This window comes from Anomaloglossus baeobatrachus, chromosome 11 (genome assembly GCF_048569485.1).
Source record: "Anomaloglossus baeobatrachus isolate aAnoBae1 chromosome 11, aAnoBae1.hap1, whole genome shotgun sequence".
Lineage (NCBI taxonomy): Eukaryota > Metazoa > Chordata > Amphibia > Anura > Aromobatidae > Anomaloglossus > Anomaloglossus baeobatrachus.
Window position 1 is genome coordinate 88,709,020 of NC_134363.1, and position 6,161 is coordinate 88,715,180.

Below are 6,161 nucleotides of genomic sequence, written 5' to 3' on the forward strand. Positions count from 1 at the left end.
AGCGAAGGTCTTCCAAGCACACTTATGCAGACCTCATGGCTACTCAGAGAGAGTCCTCACAGATCAAGGCACAGCCTTTGAAGCGGAAATCTTCAAGGACTTCTGCAGCTTTTACCGATGCAGGAAGATGCGCACTACACCCTACCATGCTCAAACCAATGGTTATCAACCTGCTCAGGACTTTACCCCATATTCCAGATGTGGCCTTACAAGTGATTTATAGAGGGGTAACAATACGTTGGGATCACCGGATCTAATCTCCCTTTTTATACACCCTAAAATCTTGTTTGCTTTAGAATAAACAATAACATCATAAAGGTATAGCAGTACCGTTTCAAAGTTTCGGTGTCCCAAGCAGCATTCCATCAGCCTCTGGAAGGTTCCTGGCAAATTGCACAGCTCGAAGGGCATGCTTTTGAACTCGCAGAGACCCATCGGGGTGGCAAAGGCGGTCTTCTCCCGGTCTGCCTCAGCAACGGACACTTGCCAATAGCGACTAGTGAGATCAAGGGTAGAAAAATAATTTGCAGTTCTCAATGCAGCTAGCTATTCCTCAATACAGGGGAGTGGTGCTGTCCTTCTTCTTTAACAGGACCAACGGAGCTGCCCAGAGGCTACAACTGTCACGGATAACCCCAGCCTCCTTCATGTTGCTCAACATGTCCTTGGTACACTGGTAATGTGCAGGTAGTTTTGGCTTATATCTCTCTTTGATGGGTGGGTGTGCACTTGTGGGGATGTAGTGTTTGACCCCTTTTATTCTTCAAAAGTCTAGCGGATGTTTGCTGAAGACTTGCTCGTATTCTTGCACTAGCCTGTAGACCCCCTTCTTGTGATGTGAAGGTGTGGAGTCAGTGCCTACGTGTAATTCCTTACACCACTCCTCTGGCTGACTTGGTGAGCTGTCACTGAATGGGTGGGCTGAAGCAACGGTGGATGCTGCTGTTTGGATAGCATGTGTATCTACTGAGAACAGCTTATCAATGGTGGCAAATCGGAGCAGCTTAATCTCTTGCTCTCCGCAGTTCAACACTCTCATGGGCACTCTTCCCTTCCATATTAATGAATAAAACTATGATGTAAATAGCATATAGATACCCCACAAATGCAGATAAAAGTAGGTTATGGGAAAAGGGGGAAGAGAGAAACAGGAAAATAGTGGAATAAAGTATACCTTCCAGGTGGGAGAGGAAATGGCAGCACAGCCAGTGGAGGTGAAGCAAGGGGAGCCTGCAACTAAAGAGTTGAGAGCGTTATCACATGGTGACTGAGCCTGATTGTAACGGGAGCATAGAGGTGCCGATCCTGTCTTACCTGCGTTGGTGTAGAAGTGGGTGTCCTGTGGTGGAGTCAGCTATGTGCAGTGGTGGCCGTGGGTTCTTTTATGTGCGACCGTAGTAATAGCTGCGCCCACTTCCTGTATGGGAGTGGAATGCAGTGAGGGTAATGGAACGCACGCCTGCGCATTTGTGTTTAACGTCGCGCATGTGCAGAACGGAGAAAAGGCTGCGCTCACTTCCTAATGAAAGGGAGTGAGACGCATCTGGGAAGGGAAGGGAAAAGATTAGGGTTTGGGGATGATGAAAGGGCTTTCTACGGGCAAGGATGGCAAAGGGTGGCAGTGACGGAAAGTCAGGCAGCCTGTCCTGTCCTGTCCTGTCCGTCCGTCTTTTTGTATCATGAATTGGAAAGACTGCAAGGGGGAGGGGAGGTGCTTGTGTCCAAAAGGAGGAGTTATTCAGATTCATTGCAGTGGGCGGCGGCTGCAAAAAGCACCATTCTTCTTGTTTTTGCTCTGCAAAACAGCCTTTTCAAGGGTTGGCTTGGGTGACAAAATGTCTTCTGTAGGCGTGGGTTTGTCTCCCTCTCCCTAAGATGTGTCCGGTATAGGCCAGGGTGCCACTCAAGGCCGTAACCAATTCGGGTTATAGCTTCTCGGCCTTTTGGCTAAGATCAAGTGTAGTTTCGGAGGACGCTACCTTGGTCGGTACTGGAAGGTGCCTGGGATTGCACGTCTGCCGGCCTTGAGGAAGTGTGTGCGCCTTCTGGTGACACATAGCCCTCTTGTGCCTGGACGGTTCCCAGGCAACGGGAGGCGATCACCTTTGTTATTTTGAAGTCCTACTGATAAACAGAAAAAAAAAAAAAATTAAATCTGTTCTTATCAGTTTAATATCTGATACGTCCCCTCTCTGGGGACCATATATTAAATGGATTTTTAGAACAAGGAGATGGAAAAAATCTTGCTCTGTCCACTCCACGCATTGACCTGGTATTGCAGTACCTCCAGGACCGGTGCACCCCTTCTTAACCCAGTTTCCAAAAGCAGAACTCAATTCACCTGATTCAAATGAGCCCCATTAGTGAATTGAAAGAAAGCAAAAACTTTATATGCACCTCAATTTGGCCAATTCACTTTTCACACTTTCACCCTTTTTTTTATCTTTCACACCTTTTACTTGCTTTATTGATGCAAAAAGCTGTGCCAAATAGCAAACTCATCTCCACTCAACTTGACCAACTCTGCTATGTCCCGTGCAGTATCTTATTCTCAGTCTTATCTAGATCATTTGCAATTGAATAGAATAGATCCCTTTTGGCTGCTTATGACTGTGTAAAATATGTAGTTTTACTGGGCTGGGATGAGAGAATCCATTGAAGCATGGTGTAGGGATTGTGGTTCCTGTGTGCTAAGAAGAGAGGCTGGCACCAGCCAGAAAGCCCCATTGCAGCCAATAATCACTTAATAACTTTTTCAACTTGTCATCATATGGGAGGCCTTCCATTCCTTGTAGTAGTCTAGTTGCCCACCTTTGAACTGACTCTAACTTCTGAATGTCCTTTTTAAAATGTGGAGCCCAAAACTGGTTCCCATATTCCAGATGTAGCCTTACAAGTGATTTATAGAGGTGTAACAATACGTTGGGATCACGGGATATAATCTCCCTTTTTATACACCCTAAAATCTTGTCCCAAGCAGCATTCCATCAGCCTCTGGAAGGTTCCTGGCGCATTGCACAGCTCGAAGGGCATGCTTTTGAACTCGCAGAGACCCATAGGGGTGGCGAAGGCGGTCTTCTCCCGGTCTGCCTCAGCAACGGACACTTGCCAATAGTGACTAGTGAGATCAAGGGTAGAAAAATAATTTGCAGTTCTCAATGCAGCTAGCGATTCCTCAATACGGGGAGTGGTGCCGTCCTTCTTTTTTAACAGGATCAACAGAGCTGCCCAAAGGCTACAACTGTCACGGATAACCCCAGCCGCCTTCATGTTGCTCAACATGTCCTTGGTACACTGGCAATGTGAAGGTGGTATTGGCTTATAGCTCTCTTTGATGGGTGGGTGTGCACCTGTGGGGATGTGGTGTTGGACCCCTTTTATTCCCCCAAAATCTAGCGGGCTTCCCACCGGTAACCCGCTCCCCAGCTTGGATGGATGCTGAGGGAGCCCCTTTTGCCCGCAGGCTCTGGCCCTGGGAACTGTAGCCTTGGCGGTGACTGTGCTTCCCTCTACGGTGTGAGCTGTTGCCTTCAATCGGGTCTTGACTGCTGGGAAACCCTGGAGGTTCCTGTCGCTAACGGATTTGACCGGTTTTACGGCGACTCCTAGCCTGGTCGGGGTCCGTAGGCCCTGCCGGATGGTGCTGGCTTCTCTTCACTCCTCGATCTGGTACCGGCGGGCCACCGCCCATCCCCGGTCCGTACGGTTCACTCCAATCAGCCTCTCCTGCAGAAGGTCACCACCGTCTGCCAACCTTGCTGAGTGCCCGGGCCACACACCCGGACACGGTCAGTCTCCTCTCCTCTTCACTTCTCTAACTCCAAAACTGATCTCTAATCTGACTCCTTTTCCCGCCTCCAGGACTGTGAACTCCTCGGTGGGTGGGATCAACCGCCTGGCCCACCCCCTGGTGTGGACATCAGCCCCTGGAGGAAGGCAACTAGGATTTGTGTTTAGCTTCGGTGTGCCTAGCCGGAGTGTAGAGTGTGTTGGTGTAGTACCTGTGACGACCTGGCTTGTCCAGGGCGCCACATTCCCCTATAGTAAAATGCAGACCGTCCGCGGGCTGCCCGTCCATCACCGGTTTTATTTTCACAACTGAAAAAGAATAAAATGGTAAAACATGTAAAAGCATCATAAACATTTTACAACGGTACAGCTTCCGCTCTTCTCCCACCCAAACAACCTGGCCCTGATGCTGCCCCTAAGAAGCGGGCAGCACCCCTTGACCCCAGTCCAGCACCAAGTTGCCCGAGCGGGTTCTGTCTCTTTCAGGGGGCCCACGTCCAAGGGGACCCCTGAACCCCCGGAGGATCGCCACCGGTTACGGTAGTGGCGGGCCTAGGCCATCCCTTTCCTCCAGGCCCATCCTCCCAAATCAGCCTCTCCGGAGGCGGTAACGGTGTCAAGCCAACAAACATTTTTATTTACATTGCACTAAGTTTGTGGTTGCCCTGCAAGTTCTCGGGCTTGTCCGTAAGCAGTTCCTTACGCAATGGTTGCACAGTCCCTACGGGGACAACAGTTGCCGGCAACGGCCGGTTTAATCACGGTTCAATCAGGTAAACTTCTTTGGTTGATCATCTTTACTTATCATTTAAAACTTTCAAACTGGTACACTCAACACATAAAGCCCCCCCCTTTTAAAGAGTAGTTTCCCTGTACCTAAGTGGGGGTCTACCTAGGTTGGGGCGAGTGGACCTTCGGGGTCCGGTGTCAGTGGTGACAGGCAGTGGGGCAGAGGGAACAGTCAGTTCCTCCTCCCTGCTATCATGTGGGGCAGGCGGAGGCGTAGGGGAGCTGGGTACAGGTACATCCCTGGGCACTGGCTCGCGGTTAACCGTTTCCATCATTTCTTCATCCACGGGTTGTGGGAACAGTATCACTGGAAGGATCACCGCACTGTTCTGTGTAGGCCAGTCTGCTGGAAAATCACCCATCATGGTGTGGATTACCTCTTTTTCCTTCTCCACTGGACTGGGAACTGGAGCCTCATCCGCTACTCTCAATGCTGGTGGGCACTTCTTCAGGTGGTCTCGGGAAACCGTGGCCAAAGTCCCCCCCTGGTCACGGCTGATCTGGTAGGCCTTCCCATTCTCCCATCCTGTGGGCTGGACTACATACGGGGTTTTTTCCCATTGATCATCCAGCTTGTGGGCCCTTCTTTTCCGCTTCAGCACTACATCCCCAGGTTGGAAGGAACCGGCAGGCGCCTTCTTGTTGAAGCACTGCTCCTGTTGTCCCCGACTCCGGCACAAGTTCTTTTCAACATACTCCTGGACCTGTCGGTACTGTGTCCTCCGCCGAGTGACCCATTCAGCTGTCGACAGGAGTGCTTCTGAAGCTTCCAAGCCCATTTCCAGATCCACTGGTAGCCGGCCGGGACGAGCTCTCATCAGGTATGCTGGAGTGCATTTCGTAGAGCTGGAAGGGATGTTGTTGTACATATCGACCAGGTCAGGTAGCTTCTCCAGCCACAGGTTCCGCTCTTCCAGTGGTAACGTCTTGAGGAGGCCCAGGACCAAGTGGTTCATCTTTTCACAAATGCCATTGGTTTGGGCGTGGTAAGGCGTGGTCCGGATTTTCTTGCAGCCGTACAACTGGCAGAATTCCTGGAATACCTCTGCTTCAAAGGCCGGACCCTGGTCGGTAAGCACCCTCTCCGGGTACCAATGCGGTCAACAGAAATAAGCCTGGAAAGCCTTAGCAGCGGTGCGGCCGGTTAAGTCCTTAACTGGGACAACCACCAGGAACCTCGAGTAGTGGTCTACGATGGTCAGAGCGTAGGTGTACCCACTTCGGCTGGGGGTGAGCTTTACATGGTCAAGGGCAACCAGCTCCAGCGGTTGGTGTGTAATGATCGGGTGTAGGGGTGCCTTCTGGCTGGCCTCGTCCTTCCTTCTCAATGCGCAAGGGCCACATTCTCGGCACCAGGCCTCCACAGATTCCCGCATTCCACTCCAATAGAACCGCTCTCTTAACAACATCTCTAGCTTCTTCCACCCGAAGTGCACTGCACCATCATGGTATGCTTGCAGGACGGTGGGCACGTTAGCCTGGGGAATCACCAGCTGGCGGATCTTCTCGTGAGTCTTTGGATTAATCAGCTCGCGATACAACTTCCCCTGGTGTAGGTATAGCCGGGTCCGTTCTTGCCACAG

The 6,161-nt window shown here is 50.9% G+C and overlaps 1 pseudogene; it reads left to right on the plus strand.

Moving 5' to 3' along the window:
• The first annotated feature begins 2,098 nt into the window (after positions 1–2,098).
• LOC142257298 (U2 spliceosomal RNA) lies at positions 2,099–2,306 on the plus strand (annotated as a pseudogene).
• Positions 2,307–6,161: the final 3,855 nt, after the last annotated feature.